We start from the raw sequence: 24,948 nt of genomic DNA, 5'->3' as shown, positions 1-24,948 counted from the left end.
TCACCCATTCCAGTCCATTTTAATTCACTGATTCCTAGAATGTCTATGTTCATTCTTGCCATCTCCTGATAGATAGAGTGCCTGATGAACTATGGATGGAGGTTCGTGACATTGTACAGGAGACAGGGACCAAGACCATCCCCATGGAAAAGAAATGCAAAAAAGCAAAATGGCTGTCTGAGGAGGCCTTACAAATACCTGTGAAAAGAAGAGAAGCGAAAAGCAATGGAGAAAGGGAAGGATATAAGCATCTGAATGCAGAGTTCCAAAGAATAGCAAGGAGAGATAAGAAAGCCTTCCTCAGCGGTCAATGCAAAGAAATAGAGGAAAACAACAGAATAGGAAAAACAAGATATCTCTTCAAGAAGATTAGAGATTCAAAAGGGAACATTTCATGAAAAGATGGGCTCGAAAAAGGACAGAAATGGTATGGACCTAACAGAAGCAGAAGATATTAAGAAGAGGTGGCAAGAATACACAGAAGAACTGTACAGAAAAGATCTTCACGACCAAGATAATCACGATAACGTGATCACTGACCTAGAGCCAGACATCTTGGAATGTGAAGTCAAGTGGGCCTTAGAAAGCATCACTACTAACAAAGCTAGTGGAGGTGATGGAATTCCAGTTGAGCTATTTCAAATCTTGAAAGATGATGCTGTGAAAGTGCTGCACTCAATATGCCAGCAAACTTGGCAAACTCAGCAGTGGCCACAGGACTGGAAAAGGTCAGTCTTCATTCCAATCCCAAAGAAAGGCAATGCCAAAGAATGCTCAAACTACCGCACAACTGCACTCATCTCACATGCTAGTAAAGTCATGCTCAAAATTCTCCAAGCCAGGCTTCAGCAATATGTGAACCATGAACTCCCAGATGTTCAAGCAGGTTTTAGAAAAGGCAGAGGCACCAGAGATCAAATTGCCAACATCCATTGGATCATGGAGAAAGCAAGAGAGTTCCAGAAAAACATCTATTTCTGCTTCATTGACTATGCCAAAGCCTTTGACTGTGTGGATCACAAGAAACTGTGGAACATTCTGAAAGAGATGGGAATACCAGACCACCTGACCTGCCTCTTGAGAAACCTGTATGCAGGTTAGGAAGCAACAGTCAGAACTGTCCATGGAACAACAGACTGGTTCCAAAAAGGAAAAGGAATACGTCAAGGTGTATATTGTCACCTTGCTTATTTAACTTATATGCAGAGTACATCATGAGGAACGCTGGGCTGGAAGAAGCACAAGCTGGAATCAAGATTGCTGGGAGAAATATCAATAACCTCAGATATGAAGATGACACTACCCTTGTGGCAGAAAGTGAAGAGGAACTCAAAAGCCTCTTGATGAAAGTGAAAGAGGAGAGTGAAAAGTTTGGCTTGAAGCTCAACATTCAGAAAACAAACATCATGGCATCTGGTCCCATCACTTCATGGGAAATAGATGGGGAAACAGTGGAAACAGTGTCAGACTTTATTTTTTTCAGCTCCAAAATCACTGCAGATGGTGATTGCAGCCATGAAATTAAAAGACGCTAACTCCTTGGAAGGAAAGTTATGACCAACCTAGATAGTATATTAAAAAACAGAGACATTACTTTGCCAACAAAGGTCCGTCTAGTCAAGGCTATGGTTTTTCCTGTGGTCATGTATGGATGTGAGAGTTGGACTGTGAAGAAAGCTGATTGCCGAAGAATTGATGCTTTTGAACTGTGGTGTTGGAGAAGACTCTTGAGAGTCCCTTGGACTGCAAGGAGATCCAACCAGTCCATTCTAGAGGAGATCAATCCTGGGTGTTCATTGGAAGGACTGATGCTAAAGCTGAAACTGCAATACTTAGGCCACCTCATGCGACGAGTTGACTCACTGGAAAAGACTCTGATGCTGGGAAAGGTTGTGGGCGGGAGGAGAAGGGGACGACAAAGAACGAGATGGCTGGATGGCATCACCAACTCTGTGGACATGAGTTTGAGTGAACTCCGGGAGTTGGTGATGGACAGGGAGGCCTGGCGTGCTGTGATTCATGGGGTCACATAGAGTCAGACACGACTGAGCAACTGAACTGAACTGAACCCCACAGCTGTTTAACCACCACCTTAACTGCTGGTTCTTACATGTAGGCAACTCAGAGTCTGATGGTTGGGCACTTGCAACCTACATCCATCCTTACCTGTTCCTTTTTTCTTCCTGTCTGGGAGGGCATGGAAAGAAGTGCTGCATTTATTCCTACAGAGTTGACACTGTAATCTACACATCAGTCACCTCCCCCAGCTTGATCCTGTCTTGCTGTATCTCACTATGTGCACTGTTTGCTGAAACCAAGGTAGGCAAGGCATGAGCAAGGAAGCTGGAAGAAGATTTGAGAAGCCAAGAAACTGCAGACATATTTATTCTCTCCCGGCAGTTGCAGCAGCCATAGCAGCAGACATACTGTATTCTCTCCTCTCCTGGCTGACCCAATAGATACAGTCATAACACAACACAGCCACAAGGGCTTTCCAAGTGGAAATTAGATATGCTTACAGAACAAAAGTAGCCTGTGGCCAAGCAAGTACCTCTTGACACCCATGAGCAGTGCTCTAAGTGATCTCAACTGTTACATAATCATTATTTACAAAATGTGGGGCACGAGCAAGAGGACGTATGGCAAGAGAGCCTGACTACCACCATCTTGGCTAATTTTCTCTTTCCCTGCAGATGCTAACTGTGGGCATGAAGTCCACATCAAGCGGAGCATCACTGCTTTCTGTTGTGCTCTCCACCCCCGGGCCCTACCCCTCCACTGGCTATGGAGAGTGGTGTCAAACATAGGGAAGGCTCCCTTTCCTCCCTGCACCACATCCATCATGGATGTACGGCCCTTCCCGAATTCTCCCCATACGAGTAATGACTGATTGACATAGTTATCAGAAACACTAATTAATGTTTTTGATTAGTGGAAGTGATTCATGGGGTCGCAAAGAGTCGGACACGACTGAGCGACTGAACTGAACTGAACCAAGCAGGACCCTATGGGTCCTTCCTGGAAGACTCATCCTCCCATGTTCTCCACTTGCTTCTTGTCTGTAGAAAAACTTTAGCCTCCAAGGCCTTCCCTGAGTTCCAAAAAGTACATTTAATCAGAGAAGTGAGACAATGCTGAGAGAAAGCAAAACAAAATAATGATAGTTTGGTCATTAAATGAAGTCAAAGATCTTTAGTTCCTCCTCAAGGGCTATGGATAGAATTCTGAGCTGTTTTGCAAATACTAAAACCTGCACCAGGTGGAGAAGTTAACTGTGTGCTGCCCACAAGCATTTAGACCCCAGACAGGTTGGAACCAGGTTGATGATGTTGACTCCCAATTTCCTCACCACCAACAAATCAGAAGAATGTCCACAAGCTGATCACACTCCACAGCCCTCCTCTCCCCTCCTATCCTTAAAAGCTTTTCCCTGAAAGCCTTTGAATTATTAAGGTATTTTAAGCATTAGCTACTTGGACTCATTCCTTGGAACTTTGAAACAAACACTGTACTTTCCTTCACCACATGTTCATGTCAGCATAATGGTTTTATTGAGTGCAGACAAGTGGACCCAAATGTGGTTTGGTAAGAGAAGGAAATTACAGTTTCAGTTCAGTTCAGTCGCTCAGTCGTGTCCGACTCTCCACGACCCCATGAATCACAGCACGCCAGGCCTCCCTGTCTATCACCAACTCCCGGCGTAGACTCAAACTCATGTCCACAGAGTCGGTGATGCCATCCAGCCATCTCATTCTCGGTCGTCCCCTTCTCCTCCCGCCCACAACCTTTCCCAGCATCAGAGTCTTTTCCAGTGAGTCAACTCGTCGCATGAGGTGGCCAAAGTATTGCAGTTTCAGCTTTAGCATCAGTCCTTCCAATGAACACCCAGGATTGATCTCCTTTAGAATGGACTGGTTGGATCTCCTTGCAGTATAAGGGACTCTCAAGAGTCTTCTCCAACACCACAGTTCAAAAGCATCGATTCTTCGGCGATCAGCTTTCTTCACAGTCCAACTCTCACATCCATACATGACCACGGGAAAAACCATTGCCTTGACTAGACAGACCTTGGTTGGCAAAGTAATGTCTCTGAAAATACAGTTTAAAACATAGCAAAAGCCCATGATGAAATATAATTGTTCTCAGAGTTTATGGGTCCAACCATCTTCTCTATAGAAACACCATGTACATACACACACACACACAGAGTTTATGGGTCCAACCATCTTCTCTATAGAAACACCATGTACATACACACACACACACACACACAGAGTTTATGGGTCCAACCATCTTCTCTACAGAAACACCATGTACACACACACACACACACACACACACACACACACACCCTATCTTTTAGCCCTCAGTGTCTCTGTTTGAGAAACAAAAGGAAAGACCTGTGTGCTGCCCTCATCAGTCATGACTGTATTCTGCCTAAAGCCCTTGCTAAGGTCCACCACACTGCTATTATTTTCCATTGGATTAGTCTTTCTTCAGTGAGACCAACAGTCAGAAATTTCAGCCTCTTTATGAAAATGAACAGAGGAAAGGAGGAAGGAACTTCTCCTTTATCCTCATCATTTCTCCTTCCTCACCTATTGGATCAGAATAACCTAACCTAAGAATGCATATAATTCTGGAATATTAATACTAATAAGATATATAACAATGATGTGGATGCTAGTTAAAGTCCAGGAGTGGGAGAGGCCCCCTTACAAAGTGCACCATAGGAAAATACTCTAGTATCTCATCAGCACTGATGAAAACTATAGAGTCAATTAGTGTTAACTGAGCCTCTACTCTGTGCCTACTGTATGGCAGGCAAGTCAGACAGTTTCAGAATTACTATATAAAGGCAAATGTACTCAAAACTGCTACGGTATGAATATTCATATAATTCCCAAGGAAATGATTCCCGAGTTCAGTCCAGTCAGTTAAGTCGTTTAGTCACATCTGACTCTTTGTGATTCCATGAACTGCAGTATGCCAGGCTTCCCTGTCCATCACCAATTTCCAGAGCCTCCTCAAACTCATCAAGTCGGTGATGCCATCCAACCATCTCATCCTTTGTCATCCCCTTCTCCTGCCTTCAGTCTTTCCCAACATCAGGGTCTTTTCCAATGAGCCAGTTCTTCGAATCACGTGGCCAAAGTATTAGAATTTCAGCTTCAGCACTAGTCCTTCCAATGAATATTTAGGACTGATTTCCTTTAGGATTGACAGGTTGGATCTCCTTGCAGTCCAAGGGACTCTCAAGAGTTCTCCAACACCACAGTTCAAAAGTGTCAATTCTTCATTGCTCAGCTTTCTTTATAGTCCAACTCTCACATCCATACATGACCACAGGACAAACCATAGCTTTGACTAGACGGACCTTTGTTGGCAAAAAAATGTCTCTGCTTTTTAATATGCTGTCTAGAATAAGTGGGTCTTTCAGAGGTGATTAGGTGATTACAACCAAAGGGAAAGTTAGCAGAGCCTATATTCAAAATAATCAGCCTAAGATGCTGTTAGCCCAGTAGCATGTCATATTACATTTATGACTCCAGATTGCCAGAAACTCTTCTTACATCCTGAGTGAATGTATTAGAGCTATGTAGATGGAGAAAAAGGCAGGGAAACTGAAATATGCTATTGTTATAAAATATCTTCACTAGATACATAATATTCTTTTAATTTATTTTTTCTGTCACCTATCCCTGTTGACCAGTTGCTCAATAAGTCTCTTTTACAATGCCTCTTCTTGGATGATGAATTATAGAAATTTTCACTTGGACACTAGGGCTCACGTCCTCAGGAAATTTTTAAGTAACTATATCTGAATTTGAATATATTAATTTCTCCAAAATCCAAGTCCTGATGTAGGATTAAGTATAAATAATTTATTTGGGGGGATATCCAGTGTCAGTCATGAAATTAAAAGATGCTTACTCCTTGGAAGGAAAGTTATGACCAACCTAGATAGCATATTAAAAAGCAGAGACATTACTTTGCCAACAAATGTCCGTCTAGTCAAGGCTATGGTTTTTCCTGTAGTCATGTATGGATGTGAGAGTTGGACTGTGAAGAAAGCTGATCACCGAAGAATTGATGCTTTAGAACCGTGGTGCTGGAGAAGACTCTTGAGAGTCCCTTGGACTGCAAGGAGATCCAACCAGTCCATTCTAAAAGAGATCAATCCTGGGTGTTCACTGGAAGGACTGATGCTAAAGCTGAAACTCCAATACTTTGGCCACCTCGTGCGACGAGTTGACTCACTGGAAAAGACTCTGATGCTGGGAGGGATTGGGGGCGGGAGGAGAAGGCCACGACAGAGAATGAGATGGCTGGATGGCATTACCGACTCGATGGACATGAGTTTGAGTGAACTCCAGGAGTTGGTGATGGACAGGGAGGCCTGGCGTGCTGTGATTCATGGGGTCGCAAAGAGTCAGACACGACTGAGCGACTGAACTGACTGAACTGATCCAGTGTCTAGTCCAGTTATACTTCTGAAGAGAATTTAGACCTGGTGACTAAGGACAGCATGTAACTCTCTTTCTGCTACAATTTTTCTTATGCATTTTTATTAGAGTGTGTGCAGTATTCCATCTGAGGCCATAGGTCTTTGACAAACTTAGCTAATATTCCTCTTGTAATCCTCTCAATCCCTTGACATTGCTCTGTGTCTAACACTTGTTTTTTCAAACTATTCCTCTGGTGTATTTCCCCTATTCTAATTATCTAAATTATTTTTATAAGTTGAATATGATTGTTCAGAAAATATTATGCTCTAAAAGTTATTTAACAAAATATTTAATTTTAGTCAAACTCACTGATGAAAAGTATGCCTGAATTCCAAAAATATACAATGATCATCTAAGTTGATAAGGGGCTTTCCAGCTGGCTCAGTGGCAAAGAACCTGCCTGGCAATGCAGGAGTCACAGATTTGATCCCTCGGTCAGGAAGATCCTCAGAGAAGGGAATGACAACCCACTCCAGGATTCTTGCCTGGAAAATAATATGGACAAGGAGCCTGGTGGGTTATAGTCCATGGGGTCACAGAGTCAGACATGACTGAGCATATACATACACACACACACACACAAATTGATGAGACTATATTCTTAGCAATTACTAAATGAAAGACACATCATAAACTAGAAAATAATCTTTTTTTAAACCTTTTTTTTGCTATTTTTATTAAAGTATAATTGCTGTATAAGATTATATAAACTACAGGCGTGCAATATAGTGACTCACAATTTTAAAGGTTCTACTTTTTCATCAGTTAGTCAGCCGCTCAGTGGTGTCTGACTCTTTGCGACCCCTTGGATTGCAGCACACCAGGCCTCTGTATCCATCACCAACTCCCAAAGCTTGCTCAAACTCATGTGTATCGAGTCGGTGACGCCATCCAACCATCTCATCCTCTATCGTCCCCTTCTTCTCCTGCCTTCAATCTTTACCAGCATCAGGATCTTTTCCAATGAGTCAGTTCTTCACATCAGGGGGTCAAAGTATTGGAGTTTCAGCTTTAGCATCAGTTCTTCCAATGAATATTCAGGACTGATTTCCTTTAGGATGGACTGGTTGGATCTCCTTGCAGTCCAAGGGACTCTCAAGAGTCTTCTCCAACATCACAGTTCAAAGGCATCAATTCTTTGGAGCTTAGCTTTCTTTAGAGTCCAACTCTCAATTCCATATATGATTACTGAAAAAACCATAGCTTTGACTAGATGGACATTTGTTGGCAAAGGAATATCTTTGCTTTTTAATATGCTGTCTAAGTTGGTCATAACTTTTCTTCCAAGGAGCAAGCGTCTTGTAATTTCATGGCTGCAGTCACTATCTGCAGTGATTTTGGAACTCCCCAAAATAAAGTCTTTTACTGTTTTCATTGTATCCCCATCTATTTGCCATGAAGTGATGGGACTGGATGCCATGATCTTAGTTTTTTGAATGTTGAGTTTTAAGACAGCCTTTTCACTCTCCTCTTTCACTTTCATCAAGAGGCTCTTTGGTTTTTCTTCTATAATACATTAATAGCATTGTTGATTGTAATCACTATGTTGTATATGAGATCTTCAGAACCTATTCATCTTATAGTTGAGAATCTGTGCACCTTGACAAACATCTCCCCATTTCCCCCACTCCTCATTCTCTAGAAATCACCATTTCTAATCTTTATTTTTGTAAGTTTGGCTTTTTTTTTTTAAAAAAAAACTCTATTCATAATTAAGAACCATATAGTATTTGTCTTTCTCTGACTTGTTTTATTTAGCATAATACCCTGAAGGTTAATCCATGTTGCTGCAAAAGGAACTATTTCTTTCTTTTTGTGGTTGAATAAAATTTCATTGTGTATATAGGTTCTAAATTTTCTTCATCTGTTCATCTATCACCTAGGTTGTTTATAAGTCTTGGCTACTATGAATAATGCTACAATGAATATGGGTATATAGATATCTTTTCAAGATAGTGCTTTTATCTCCTTCAGATATATATCCAGAAATGTGATTGCTGGATCATATGATAGTTCTATTTTCATTATTTTGAGTAACCTCCTTACATCTTTCCACAGTAACTGCACCAATATACATTCCTTCCAGTAGTGTACAAGGGTTCCGTTTTGTCCACATACTCACCAACACTTGTTTCTTATAAAGAGACATTCTAACATGTATAAGGTGATATTTGGTGATTCTGATTTGCATTTCCCTGATTATTAGTGATTTTTGTGTACCTGTTGGCCATTTGTATATTTTCTTTGGAAAAATATCTCATAAACTACTTCGCCTGTTTAAAAATCATGTTGTTTGGATATTCACTTGTTTGTTTGCTATTGAGTTGTATGAGTTCCCTGTGGAACATTCTGAAAGAGATGGGAATACCAGACCACCTGACCTGCCTCTTGAGAAACCTGTATGCAGGTCAGGAAGCAACAGTTAGAACTGGGCATGGAACAACGGACTGGTTCCAAATAGGAAAAGGAGTACGTCAAGGTTGTATATTGTCACCCTGCTTATTTAACATATATGCAGAGTACATCATGAGGAACGCTGGGCTGGAAGAAGCACAAGCTGGAATCAAGATTGCTGGGAGAAATATCAATAACCTCAGATATGCAGATGACACTACCCTTATGGCAGAAAGTGAAGAGGAACTCAAAACCTCTTGATGAAAGTGAAAGAGGAGAGTGAAAAGGTTGGCTTGAAGCTCAACATTCAGAAAACAAAGATCATGGCATCTGGTCCCATCACTTCATGGGAAATAGATGGGGAAACAGTGGAAACAGTGTCAGACTTTATTTTTTGGGGCTCCAAAATCGCTGTGGATGCTGATTGCAGCCAGGAAATTAAAAGACACTTACTCCTTGGAAGGAAAGTGATGACCAATCTAGATAGCATATTAAAAAGCAGAGACATGACTTTGCCAACAAAGGTCCATCTAGTCAAGGCTATGGTTTTTCCCGTGGTCATGTATGGATGTGAGAGTTGGACTGTGAAGAAAGCTGATCACCGAAGAATTGATGCTTTTGAACTGTGGTGCTGGAGAAGACTCTTGAGAGTCTCTTGGACTGCAAGGAGATCCAACCAGTCCATTCTAGAGGAGATCAATCCTGGGTGTTCATTGGAAGGACTGATGCTAAAGCTGAAACTCCAATACTTTGGCCACCTCATGTATCGAGTTGACTCACTGGAAAAGGGTCTGATGCTAGGAAGAATTGGGAGTTGGAGGAGACGGGGACAACAGAGAATGAGATGGCTGGATGGCATCACCGACTCGATGGACATGAGTTTGAGTGAACTCCAGGAGTTGGTGATGGACAGGGAGGCCTGGCGTGCTGTGATTCATGGGGTCGCAAAGAGTCAGACACGACGGAGTGACTGAACTGAACTGAACTGTACATCTTGTATATTAATCCCTTACTGGATGGCTTGCAAATATTGCCCCCTGTTTGTAGGCTGCCTTTTTATTTTGTTGATTATTTTGCTTTGGAGAAAGCTTTTAAATTTGATGTAGTCCCATTTGTTTATTTTTTCTTTTGTTGGTTGAGCTTTAGGTATCATATCCAAAAAAATCTTTGACAATACTAATATAAAGGAGTTTTCCATATGTTTTCTTCTAGGATATTTATAGTTTCAGGTCTTACATTTAGTTTCTTAATAAATTTTGAGTTAATTTTTGTGAGTAATTTAAGATAGGGGTCCAATTTTATCACAGTTCTATATCATAATTTTCTTGGAGATAGGTGTTTCACAAGATAAGATTTTTACAGTCTTTCTCATCATCCTGTCAAGTTTCTGTTGAGGATTCCCTCATTTTTATACAGGACACCACTCTTCTCCCATTGCCCTGAGCTCAGAGTACCATGTCAGTTTTTGTCTCCTGGCTGTCAGCCATTGTGTATAGTGAAGTTTTAGGTCATATTGACTAGGAGCAGTGATCTCTGCCACACTCAAATATTTCTGCCCACTCCTTCCTGCCCACTGTCTGCTGATCCTGGCAGAGCCCACAGCTGAGTTCTAATTCCTCCCGTACCTCCTATTCCTTCTAAAAGACAGTTTATAGTTGATTATGGGAGAGCAAATGTGTCCATAGCTCTGCATTATCCATTGAGCTAAACCTATACTAATCATCTCACACCACAGTGGTGTGGTCACTCACCTAGAGCCAGATATACTGGAATGCGATGTCAAGTGGGCCTTAGGAAGGGCTACTATGAACAAAGCTAGTGGAGGTGATATAATTCCAGCTGAGCTATTTCAAACCCTAAAAGATGATGCTATTAAAGTGCTGCATTCAACATGCCAGCAAATTTGGAAAACTCAGCAGTGGCCATAGGACATTAAAATGTCAGTTTTCATTCTAGTCACAAAGAAGTACAATGCCAAACAAAGTTCAAACTACTGGACAGTTGTGCTAATTTCACATGCTAGCAAGGTAATGTTCAAAATCCTTCAAGCTATGCTTCAACAGTTTGTGAACTGAGAACTTCCAGATGTGTAAGCTGGATTTAGAAAAGGCAGAGGAACCAGAGATCAAGTTGCCAACATCTACTGGATCATAGAAAATGCAAGGGAATTTAAAAAAATATATCTACTTCTGCTTTATTGACTACGCCATAGCCTTTGACTGTGTGAATCACCAAAAACTGTGGAAAATTCTTAAAGAGGTAGGAATATCAGACCACCTTACCTGCCTCCTGAGAAACCTGTGTGCAGGTCAAGAAGCAACAATTAGAACTGGACATGGAAAAATGGACTGGTTCAAAATTTAGAAAGAAGTACATCAAGGCTGTATGTTGTCACCCTGCTTATTTAACTTGTATGCAAAGTACATCATACAAAATGCTGAGCTGGATGAAGCACGAGCTGGAATCAAGATTGCTGGAAGAAATTTCAACAATCTCAGATATGTAGGTGATAATACTCTAATGGCAGGAAGTAAAGAGGAAATAAAGAGCCTCCTGATGAGGGTAAAAGAGGAGAGTGAAAAAAACTGGCTTGAAACTCAACATTCGAAAAACTAAGATCGTGGTATCTGGTCCTGTTACTTCATGGTAAATAGAAGGGGAAAAATGGAAACAGTGACAGATTTAATTTTCTTGGGCTCCAAAATCACTGCGGACAGTGACTGCAGCCATTAAATTAAAAGGCACTTGCTTCTTGGGAGAAAAGTTATGACAAACCTAGACAGTGTATTAAAGTGTAGAAACATCACTTTGCCAATAAAGGTCCTTATAGTCAAAGCTATGGTTTTTCAGTAGTCATATATGGATGTGAGAGTTGGACTATAAAGAAGGTTGAGTGCCAAAGAATTGATGCTTTTGAACTGTGGTATTGGAGAAGACTCTAGAGAGTCTCTTGGACAGCAAGAGGTCAAACAAGTCAATCCTAATGGAAATCAGTCATGAGTATTCATTGGAAATATTGATGCTGAAGCTGAAGCTCCAATACCTTGGCCACCTAATGCAAAGAGCCAACTTGTTGGAAAAGACCCTGATGATGGGAAATATTAAGGAAAACAGGATAAGGGGGAAGCAGAGGATGAGATGGTTGGGTGGCATCACTGACTCAATGGCCATTATTTTGAGCAAACTCATGGAGATAGTGAGGGACAGAGAAGCCTGGAACGCTGTGGTCCATGGCGTCACAAAGAGCTGGATATGACTTAGCAACTGAACAACAACAGCCATCCCTTAATCATACTTCAACCGTTGCCCCCGTGTGGGGTGTTGGGAGTGCATGATAGGAGAAAGGAGGTGGTAGGGATAGAAAGGATAAGTATACAGTTATCTGTAGAGTGCTAGTAGAAACAGAGAGGGAAACATAGGAATCATTGGGAGACCACTGTAAATTAGTTATCACTTAGGAAATTAGAACGCGACGCGAGAGACGCCGGCCCCCGCGCAACGAACCACGCAAAGAGGAGCGGCCGTGAGGAGCTACCCGACGCCTGAGGCCAGGGCCAGCGGCCGAGAGGAGCTACCCCACGTCCAACAGGCGGTGGCTGCACAGGCGCAGGAGGGCCGAGAGGAGCTACTCTGCGTTCAAGGTCAGGAGGGGCGGCCTTGAGGAGATACCCCTCGTCCAAGGTAAGGTACAGCGGCTGCACTTTGCTGGAGCGGTTGTGAAGAGATTTTCCACGACCAAGGTAAGAGAAACCCAAATAAGACGGTAGGTATTGCTAGGGGGCACCAGAGGGCAGACAAACTGAAATCATAATCACAGGAAACTAGCCAATCTGATTACATGGACCACAGCCAAATGTGGTCCACTGGAGAAGGGAATGGCAAACCACTTCAGTATACTTGCCTTGAGAACCCCATGAACAGTAACAAAGGGCAAAATGATAGGATACTGAATGAGGAATTCCCCAGGTCGGTAGGTGCCCAGTATGCTACTGGAGATCAGTGGAGAAATAACTATAGAAGGAATAAAGGGATGGAGCAAAAGCAAAACCAATACCCAGTTGTGGATGTGACCAGTGATAGAAGCAAGGTCCGGTGCTGTAAAGAGCAATATTGCTTTGGAACCTGGAATGTTAGGTCCATGAATCAAGGCAAATTGGAAGTGGTCAAACAGGAGATGCCAAGAGTGAACGTCGACATTCTAGGAATCAGTGAATTAAAATGGACTGGAATGGGTGAATTTAACTCGGATGACCATTATATCTACTACTGTGGGCAGGAATCCCTTAGAAGAAATGGAGTAGCCATCATGGTCAACAAAAGAGTCTGAAATGCAGTACTTGGATGCAATCTTAAAAATGACAGGATGATTTCTGTTCGTTTCCAAGGCAAACCATTCAATATTACAGTAATCCAGGCCTATGCCCCAACCAGTAATGCTGAAGAAGCTGAAGTTAATCGGTTCTATGAAGACCTACAAGACCTTTTAGAACGAACACCCAAAAAAGATGTCCTTTTCATTATAGGGGATGGAATGCAAAAGTAGGAAGTCAAGAAACACCTGGAGTAACTGGCAAATTTGGCCTTGGAGCACGGAATGAAGCAGGGCAAAGGCTAATAGAGTTTTGTCAAGAGAATGCACTGGTTATAGCAAACACCCTCTTCCAACAACACAAGAGAAGACTCTACACATGGACATCAACAGATGGTCAACACCGAAATCAGATTGATTGTATTCTTTGCAACCAAAGATGGAGAAGCTATATACAGTTAGCGAAAACAAGACCAAGAGCTGACTGTGGCTCAGATCATGAACTCCTTATTGCGAAATTCAGACTTAAATTGAAGAAAGTAGGGAAAACCACTAGACCATTCAGATATGACCTCAATCAAATCCCTTATGATTATACAGTGGAAGTGAGAAATAGATTTAATGGACTAGATCTGATTGATAGAGTGCCTGATGAACTCTGGACGGAGGTTCGTGACATTGTACAGGAGACAGGGACCAAGACCATCCCCATGGAAAAGAAATGCAAAAGAGTGAAATGGCTGTCTGAGGAGGCTTTACAAATAGCTGTGAAAAGAAGAGAGGAGAAAAGCAAAGGAGAAAACGAAAGATATAAGCATCTGAATGCAGAGTTCCAAAAAATAGCAAGGAGAGATAAGAAAGACTTCCTCAGTGATCAATGCAAAGAAATAGAGAAAAACAACAGAATAGGAAAAACAAGAGACCTCTTCAAGAAAATTAGAGATTCCAAGGGAACATTTCATGCAAAGATGGGCTCGATAAAGGACAGAAATGGTATGGACCTAACAGAAGCAGAAGATATTAAGAAGAGGTGGCAGGAATACACAGAAGAACTGTACAAAAAAGATCTTCATGGCCAAGATAATCACGATAACGTGATCACTGACCTAGAGCCAGACATCTTGGAATGTGAAGTCAAGTGGGCCTTAGAAAGCATCACTACTAACAAAGCTAGTGGAGGTGATGGAATTCCAGTTGAGCTATTTCAAGTCCTGAAAGATGATGCTGTGAAAGTGCTGCACTCAATATGCCAGCAGATTTGGAAAACTCAGCAGTGGCCACAGGACTGGAAGAGGTCAGTCTTCATTCCAATCCCAAAGAAAGGCAATGCCAAAGAATGCTCAAACTACCGCACAATTGCACTCATCTCACACGCTAGTAAAGTCATGCTCAAAATTCTCCAAGCCAGGCTTCAGCAGTATGTAAACCGTGAACTCCCAGATGTTCAAGCAGGTTTTAGAAAAGGCAGAGGCACCAGAGATCAAATTGCCAACATCCGCTGGATCATGGAGAAAGCAAGAGATTTTCAGAAAAACATCTATTTCTGCTTCATTGACTATGCCAAAGCCTTTGACTGTGTGGATCACAATAAAATGTGGAACATTCTGAAAGAGATGGGAATCCCAGACCACCTGACCTGCCTCTTGAGAAACCTGTATGCAGGTCAGGAAGCAACAGTTAGAACTGGACATGGAACAACAGACTGTTTCCAAATAGGAAAAGGTGTACGTCAAGGTTGTATATTGTCACCTTGCTTATTTAACTTATATGCAGAGTACATCATGAGGAACGCTGGGCTGGAAGAAGCACAAGCTGGAATCAAGATTGCTGGGAGAAATATCAATAACCTCAGATATGCAGATGACACTACCCTTATGGCAGAAAGTGAAGAGGAACTCAAAAGCCTCTTGATGAAAGTGAAAGAGGAGAGTGAAAAGGTTGGCTTGGAGCTCAACATTCAGAAAACAAAGATCATGGCATCTGGTCCCATCACTTCATGGGAAATAGATGGAAAAACAGTGGAAACAGTGTCAGACTTTGTGTTTTTGGGCTCCAAAATCACTGCAGATGCTGATTGCAGCCATGAAATTAAAAGACGCTTGCTCCTTGGAAGGAAAGTGATGACCAACCTAGATAGCATATTAAAAAGCAGAGACATTACTTTGCCAACCAAGGTCCATCTAGTCAAGGCAATGGTTTTTCCCGTGGTCATGTATGGATGTGAGAGTTGGACTGTGAAGAAGGCTGATCGCCGAAGAATCGATGCTTTTGAACTGTGGTGTTGGAGAAGACTCTTGAGAGTCCCTTATACTGCAAGGAGATCCAACCAGTCCATTCTAAAGGAGATCAGTCCTGGATGTTCATTGGAGGGACTGATGCTAAAGCTGAAACTGCAATACTTTGGTCACCTCATGCGACGAGTTGACTCACTGGAAAAGACTCTGATGCTGGGAAAGGTTGGGGGCAGGATAAGAAGGGGACGACAGAGAATGAGATGGCTGGATGGTATCACCGACTCTGTGGACATGAGTTTGAGTGTACTCCGGGAGTTGGTGATGGACAGGGAGGCCTGGCGTGCTGTGATTCATGGGGTCGTGGAGAGTCGGACGCGACTGAACTGAACTGAACTGAACTAGGAAATTATCAACATTATGGAATGAAGCAGGCTTGTTTACTTCTAAAACCCTAAGTTAAAGCAGGAGTTATGTCCCGGGTCATTAGGTGAAAGAAAATTGTCACCTCCCTTCTACTAATGTGAATAAGTGCTATGATAGTCCTAGTTTGACCTCATAGTGTCAGACACTCGCCTGCCTGATATGAAGGAGGAGCTAGGGATGTAAGCCTGACATCTGCTGAAAGAAGGAGGTCTTTTCTCCTCACCCATTTTCCTTTGGCTATAAAACTGTAGCCCACTAATCCTCCCGGCAGAGCTCCCTCACCTGCCCATTGCATCTCTTACAAACATCTTATATTAATAAATTTACTTTCTGACTACCACTTTGCCTCTTGCTGAATTCCTTCTGCACCGAGTCACAAAGAACCTCAGCTTCATTAAGCCCTGAAATTAAGTGTGTGATCTTCACTAGAAGACCATGGGTTTTGGCTGGGTTTGAGTCCCAGCACAATCTGAGGTGAATGGTTTTGGCAGATGAGTAGGGGAAGTATTCTCCCAGGATAAGTCTGGCTTTTTGGCTGAAACTGTTTGCAATGTGACACCTCACTGGCAGGAGATGAGGACTGGACTGTTATGTTCTTAACATTATTTTTATTTTTTATTCACCTTCTACCTCCTTCATTTCTCTTTCTTCCCTTCCTAGGATCTTAAGGGCAAGCAGAAAACCTGTTACACAGAAATGTATATACTATCAATTCACAAAAAAGTTGGTTTTTAGTTTTTTTAAACCATTTTAAAATTAGGTACAGTGAATTATGTGCTGCCTCAGATATACTTCTATGCTGCTGCTAAGTCACTTCAGTCGTGTCTGACTCTATGCGACCCCATAGATGGCAGCCCACCAGGCTCCGCCATCCCTGGGATTCTCCAGGCAAGAACACTGGAGTGGGTTGCCATTTCCTTCTCCAATGCGTGAAAGTGAAAAGTGAAAGTGAAGTCGCTCAGTCTTGTCCGGCTAGTAGCGGCCCCATGGACTGTAGCCCACCAGGCTCCTCTGTCCATGGGATTTTCTAGGCAAGAGTACTGGAATGGCTTGCCATTGCCTTCTCTGATATACTTCTATAGATATAGATAAGACCTCAAGCTATGAATAAGACTGGATTCATTATTGGAAAAAGAGTTTGATAACCAAATTCCAAAACATGTAGGTGGGGGCAGGGAGAAGGGATCTATGCTGTTATTTTCCTAAACTTGTTTTGGGAGTTGGTTGGCTGGTGAGCAGATAGGAGGCGTTGTTCTAGCTGGGAGTGGCTGTGCTTCTAAGTGCTTCCGTGAATTCTGGTCTGCTTTAACATGGATACCGGCTCACTTCCCTGCAGTTATGTGTCCTATGCTCTGAGCTCATGTTCTGTTGTTATGGGGGCTGCTGCAGGAAAACACCAAGGAATGTGACTGCTCCTATGTTTGACAGAGTGCAACATGGCTAACCGTGTGGAAAGCCCAGCCACATGGATGTTCTTTGAACATCTATCTATACACGCGAAAAGGATCTACAGTCTTCTCTGCATTTACATTTTATTGGACTTATTTTCATCTTGGTTTAGTAAACTAAGCTGTGATTTGATGTAAAATGTTTATGGATTATAAAAGTATATGGCATGCTCTTCTCCTTCAAAGAAGCTCTATAAAGAAAAACAAACTTCCCGTCTTTGTGCGTGAAAAATAACCTTGCTTCAGACTTATTTTCTAGTGTTTTCCTCTGTCACTTCCATTCTCATCCCACCAGCCACCCTGCACTTTATGCAGCAGTCATGGGGACCTTATGGATTACTGGAACACACAGCTGCATTTTCCCACCCACAAGCTCTAGTTTAGGGGAAGCGCACTGTCTGAAAGTGCCCACTCTGGCCAGGCACCATAGTAGCCATTTGCATGGGTTGTTTTATGACAGGAGGTGCTGGTAAGGAACACAGAACTAATAAGCCACCATCAACTGGAAGAGTTCGGGAAAGGTCAAAAGGAGACATCGCATGTCCGACCACCTCCCAGAATCCTTCTTGCTGGCATCCATCTTGGCTGATCAAGGCATGCACCACCAGGAAGGACTCTGAGTCAGAATAATTAGCTGAAGACAACCTGGAAACTAATCCCAGCACCATAAAACCCAAAACTGCCAGCGACATGGTAGAGCAGTTCTTCTGGTTTCCCTTATCCTACTGCTCTCTGCCAGGTGCCCTTTCCCAATAAACTCTCTTGCTTTGTCAGCACATGTGTCTCCTCGGGCAATTCATTTCTGAGTATTAGATAAGAGCACAGTTTCGGGTCCTGGAAGGGGTCCCCCTTCCTGCAACATAGATACACATTTGTGGAATGCCCTTTGTGCTCTTTGAACACTGTGTAGGACCCAGCACATCTCCCATGTGGAGCCTCCCTGACAGCCTTTATCTGAAGGAAGCTTTACTTGTACTGTCTTGTTCAAAACTCACTTTCCATCGACGAACATGCCCTGCCTTGCAATATGTAATGTATGCGCTCTGTACTCTTTGGCAGATATTCCTGGAGAAATGCATTTTGCTCAGTATATTTATCCTGCACAGAATGTGCATGCATGCCTGTGTGCTCATTTGCTAAATCATGTCTGACTCTAACCTGCCAGGCTCCTCTGTCCATGGCATTTTCCTGGCAAGAATCCTGGAGTGGGTTGCCATTTCCTCCTCTAGAGGTTTTTCTCTATCCAGCGATCAAACCCATGTCTCTTGCATTGGCAGACATAATCTTTACTGCTGAGCCACTGGGAATGCCCCATCCTGCACAGAATATCTTCCATATAATAGTAATTTATTATGGTGATTAAGGAAATTAACACAACACTCTAGGGGGACATGTTTCAATATGTCACCTATACATATAAGAATATAAGAATATGTATAGGTGGATGGCCAGAGGAGACTGAAGGGAGAGGGATGCTCACTGAGGCATGCTCATTGAGGGATGCTCATCAGAGAATTGATCTGGTCCTACGGGATGACCCACAAACAGGACGGCAGGCCTTCTAAGTGCTCTCCCATCTGAAAAGAGCCACCACTGCAGAGTGTCTCAAAGTGACAGCTATAGCTGGCATTAGAATCCACTAAGAAACTCATTACAATGCAAATTCCTGGGATTCCATTCTGGATCTGCCACATTAGGTTTAGCACATCTGTCTGGGTGTGTGAGAGAGATGAATTTCTGCCCCACTTGAGAAGAATTTCTGCCACACCTATACAAGAATATGAATGTTGATGACAGCCAGAGGCCAGAGGAACACTCACCTTCATCTAATGGAAGTTAATAAAAATCTCTGGATACGTGTGTGCTCAGTAACTTCAATTGTGTCCCACTCTTTGTGACCCTGTGGACTGTAGCCTGCCAGGCTCCTCTGTCCACGGAATTCTCCTGGCAAGAATATTGGAGTGGGTTGCCACGCCCTCCTCCAGAGGATCTTCCTCATCTAGGGATCAAACCCACGTCTCCTGCGTCTCCTGCATTGCAGGCAGATTCTTTACTCACTGAGCCACCTGGGAAGCCCAATCTCTGGATAAGACTTTCAAATTTGAGAATAAATTTCTTGTTATTTTAACCAATAGACAGGATATAAATAGATGCCCTTCTTTGATTGCTGAGGCAACTGTAGCACAAGGTCAAATACCAAATTGGACATAAAACTAAGGGCAGCACTTACTTGACTTTGGCTGGTTTGCAAACTTAAGTGGGGCAGAAATTCATCTCTCTCACACACCCAGACAGATGTGCTAAACCTAATGTGGCAGATCCAGAATGGAATCCCAGGAATTTGCATTGTAATGAGTTTCTTAGTGGATTCTAATGCCAGCTATAGCTGTCACTTTGAGACACTCTGCAGTGGTGGCTCTTTTCAGATGTGAGAGCACTTGGAAGGCCTGCCATCCCCCTAGCAGGCCTTAGGGTTTGTGGGTCATCCCCCTAGGACCAGATCAATTCTCTTGATGAGCATCCCTCCAAAAGCATGCCTCAGTGGGCATCCCTCTCCCTTCAGTCTCCTCTGGCCAGCAGGACACCAAAAGCCATTGAGCATGCAGGTTATCCAGGAGAGAAGGGGTTGAACTCCTGCTGTGCATGTTAAGACCTCAACTTTAGGGTTTCCCTGTATATGTGTCTTTTCCACTGAGTCTTCAACCTCCTAAAATGTAGCCTCTTTTTCCCTGAATGTGTTAATTGCTCAGTCATTTGCAACCTTCTGGGCTGTAGCCCACCATGCTCCTCTGTCCATGGAATTCTTCATGCAAGAATACTGGAGTGAGTAGCCATTTCTTTCGCCAGGAGATCTTCCCAACCCAGGGATCAAACCTGGGTCTGTTGCACTGCAGACAGATTATTTACCATCTGTGCAACCATTTCTCTGCTCCTATAATAGCTCTTGAATGCCTCCTAATTCCTGACTTTGCATTTCTTAACCTGGTCCTCTTATCTATCCATGATGTCTGCCAACGCTTGAACATCTCACCATACACCAGGACTAAGGTTCATAGAGTTTGCTGCATTCCAGCGTGGCCCTGGCTATTAGAGTCAACCCTTTTCACCTGACAAAGCACAACTCTCTGACAGTATAAACGTTTCATAGGCCTCATTCCAACCTCACCACTAGTAGATAAACATGCTTCAGATTTGAGTTATCATGATTATGTTCCTGGAACTTTATGGTAATAAAATAGATATGCAAATAAACGAGTTGAATGGCATTTGCTGAATCTCTAGGGAAATTCTCATTACATAAATGACCAAGATATTTATTCAAAAAAGAGGAAATGCTGGTTATGGTCTCTTGGGATGATCTTAGCAAAAACTGAACCATCAAAAAGACACAAAATAAAATACACATATAACCACAGATGCATAGAGACATGGTGAGAAATATCTATATTTCTCAGGGGTGGGTTTCATCTAACAATACTGATGAAAAACAGTAGAATTCAAGGGGAGGATAAGAACAAAGACAAGCAGTTTGGATGATATTTATATATTTTTCCCTATAGACCAGCCATGTTTTTGCTTCTTTTTCAATACTTTTTTGTTTTCCCTTAAAACTGCTGGCAAGTGATACAATTGTACTGCAGGCAAAACTACACAATGAGAATTACCGTTATACTGACTTGTTAGCTGATAATGGATAACATTTTAATTATTGGCCATCTCCAATGGGTGAGTGAATGATAGTCACTCAGTCGTGTCCAGCTGTTTGCCACTCCGTGAACTTTAGCATGCCAGGCCACCCTTTTAGAAGGCAGAGAGACAAAGAATTGATGTGGTATTGGAGAAGATGCCTGAGAGTCCCGTGGACAGCAAGGAGATCAAACCAGTCAATCTTAAGGGAAATCAAGTATTCCCTGAATACTCATTGGAAGAACAGATGTTGAAGTTGAGGCTCCAGTATTTTGGTCATTGGATGGGAACAGGTGACTCTTTGGAAAAGTCCCCGATGCTGGCAAAGAACGAGGATGAAATGAGAAGAGGACATCAGAGGATTAGGTGGCTGGATGGGATCACCAATTCAATGGACATGAACTTGGGCACATTCTGAGGGATGGTGAAAGACAGGGAGGCCTGGAATGCTGCAGTCCATGGGGTCGCAAAGAGTCGGACATAACTGTGAGCCTGAACAAAAACAAAACAGCCATCAGAGGAAGCTCCTTCAGGACCATCCCGTGGGCTGCTTCTTTTATTTGTACCTACATGGACGCCAGATCACCCTGTAAAATCAGGGAAGAAAAAAGAGGCGAAAATTTTAAGCGGTGAAGAAGCTGGTATCTGGTGATGAACTATATTCCTTAATAGACTCATCATGAATATAGATGATATTTGATATATTGAAGTTGCAACATCAGTAAAATACCACATTTTGACAATCTGTGATGGGCAATGCAAATCTACCCGTAGGCCAAGTTCCCCTGTGCCTTCACAACAGTTTAAAATATTCAAATGACCCAGAGGGAACAGGAAATAGCTATGGTTTTCTGTTTGGCTCAGAATTACACCTCATTCTAAAAATGCTAGTGCCAAGTTTTCCTATTTCCTCATATTTCAGTACGCCTGCCTTGATCATTTTATCAAAATTCTTTTATGTCTAACTCAATATTCTCCTTTATTTACTGTTCCTTTTTCTTTATTGCAACTGGGACACATACAGATCTAGCATTTATTGTCATCTTCCAAGTAATTTAAATGCACAGTTTGTAAATGAATGCTTTATAAATTCAAAAGTGTAATAGGCAATGAGAACTGCTGGAAATTCTAACAGAAAAGAATAATTGATTGTGCTATAGTGTTACTGGAATTGGCTGTAGGAGTTTAACTCTTTATAGAAATAAAGGAACTATCTTTTATATCATACCATAGAGCTCTCAGAAGCTCTCCTATTTACACAGATGTAGATACTTAAGTATGGATATAATTGGGGTGAGGATCTCACTATTGTTTTTATCAAATCTTATGTAAACTATAAAAGCTCTTCTATAATTTTGGTTTATCTTCTGCTATTTTTCCAAATGGTTCACTATGGAAATAATATGCTAATGTTCCTAGGAAATTATTTAATTGCCAATTATTTCATTTTGATTTCCTAACAAATTGAGCAAAAGTTGTATCTTTATGTTATTGGTAAACAAAGCAGAACGAGTACGGATAGAATATTTTTATGGTAAATTTTGAGGCATAATTTGTAAATGAGATATTTAAAGTAGGAAATATTACGCACATAAGAAATCGGAGATAACTGTCAAGTATTGACTGAAATGTTCTTTTCCCCAACTCCCTTTTGTCAAAATCTTCATGCAACCTACTGGTTGTCTCAGCAGATTCAGATAAAAATTTGGAATCCATTTGAAATTTCTTGTACAAGTATAGTGAAGAAGGATTTAAGATCTATGTGTTTTCATATACACCCCCTTCCAAGCACATCAGCTCCAAAATCTCAGAATGTCTCTAATGGGGACATTGACCCAGCTTCACCATGAAGAGGGTGAGTGAAGCGCGGAGCCCTCCTTCAGCACCAGTCTGTGGGGTGTCCCATCCTCAGCAAGGAGCACTGTGCCCCTTGACTAGCCTCCGCTATATCTCAGACAGGAACTGAAATGAGAGCAAAGGATCCACGAAGCCTTTGGAAAGAACCTCTCTCTCTTCACTAGCTTCCCCTTTCGAGGATGGGAAAAAAAAAGGGTCAACAAGAAAGCATTCTAAGACTGAAGATCGATTTAGAAATGGTACACATTACCAGAAAAAAGGAGCAGGTAATACAATATTTAAGTAATAAAAATGCAGTGTTCATCATGTCTACACCTTTAATTCTCTTGCTTCCTATTCAGGAAATACCAATCAAATATCATAACTATCCATAAAAGAGAGAAGTGGCTCAGTCGTGTCTGACTCTGCAACCTCCTGGACCCATCAGGCTCCTTGGTCTATGGGAATTTTCCAGGAGTGAATACTGGAGTGGGTTGCCATTTCCTTCTCCAGGGGATCTTCCCGACCCAGGGATTGAGCCCTGGTCTCCTGCATTGTAGGCAGATGCTTTACCGTCCAAGCTACCAGGGAAGCCCTAAATACCCATATCATATGTCTTATTGGAGAAGGAAATGGCAACCCACTCCAGTATTCTTGCTTGGAGAATTCCATGGACAGTGGAGCTGGGCAGGCTACTCATGGGATCGCAAAGAGTTGGATACAACTGAGCTGCTAAACAACAAATATGGCTCATAGACCAACCTGTGCCCTTGCAGAGGTATGCAGACACCTGAAGGTGGTAGTGTTGTTCTTCCTCACATTGCTCCATCTCTTCTATCTGTTGTGAGGGTGGACAGACACCGGAAGTGGCCTTAATCATCACTTTGGGGATTTTCATCGACATCACCGAAGTGGAGTGGGTTTCATTCCATCACACTTGGCTTTTTTTGTTTTTTCACATCATTTACTTTTTCTGCGAAAGCCAACCCTTCTACTCTCATGCTCAGTTGATGACTGGCAATCCACTAACATTCCTCATTGTACAAACCCTAGTTCCAGTCCTTCCCATCCTGAGACTCTCACAACAGAATGAACCCACCAAACCTGCAATGAGGTGGGTGGCACAATCCTTACCAGTTGCAGTGAAAATCAAGGTTGAGAGATGTAGTCAAATCAGGAAAATGTAGAGAAGGCTTGGATGTGATGCAAACAGTATGTTTTAGCATGAAAAGTCTTCAGAGCCTCAAGGACCTTTATCAGAATATTATGTATGAATGCTGATATTATGCAGTAATGGCGGCGATATTTCAAAGGTTGGATAAAGAGTGTATATTGATGGGAATTACCTTCTACTGTGCACCTGACACTGCTCTTTCTCTCTGTGCTTGGGTCTACCTCCTCAGTCCCTGGTGATTTTTTTGACTAGTATTTCCATTTTACTGTCTAACTGGAATTGTCTTCTGATTTTTTTATTTTCCCCTGGAGATAGGAAACAAAGGTAAGCTGGGGATAGGTCATAAAAATCCTCTGATGGTCCTTTCATTAATTTTAACATCAAGGTAACATCTACATGTTTTTAGCAAGAAGAGGCCCTAATTAGAAGGCAGTGCAGGTCACCTTCGAGCAAGGCTGCAGATTCTTACCTGACCTCTCTTTGTGATGCACCTGCCCTGGGGAAGGGGTGTTTAGACACCTTTGGGGGACTCCACAGCAAAATACATTGCTTTGACTCCTCATCTCACTGCTGTTTTCTGGCCAAGGAAGACTGCATTGCTGTCCACAGTGCTGTCCATGTTATGAACTCCAGGGTCGCTCTGACACTGCATAGGCTTAACATTTAATAAGACACAAAGCCATGTCAGTAGCTTCCTTCAAGTAAGTCTGCTCTATGACTTCTGTGGTCTGAGGAACTGCTGCCATTGCAAACTTCCTCCTTCCTGAAAAAGAAAGAAAAAAACATTTCAAAATTGTGACTGTATCGGTATAAAGACAAATATGTGCATGCTACGTCACTTAGTCCTGTCTGACTCTGCGACCCCATGACTGCAGCCCACCAGGCTCCTCTGTTCATGTGATTCTCCAGGTAAGAATACTGGAGTGGGTTGCCA

This window comes from Moschus berezovskii, chromosome 7 (assembly GCF_049115385.1).
Source record: "Moschus berezovskii isolate FMDL1 chromosome 7, NW_MosBer_1.0, whole genome shotgun sequence".
Taxonomy (NCBI): Eukaryota; Metazoa; Chordata; class Mammalia; order Artiodactyla; family Moschidae; genus Moschus; species Moschus berezovskii.
The sequence above is the reverse complement of the archived record's forward strand: the minus strand, read 5'-3'. Positions refer to the sequence as shown.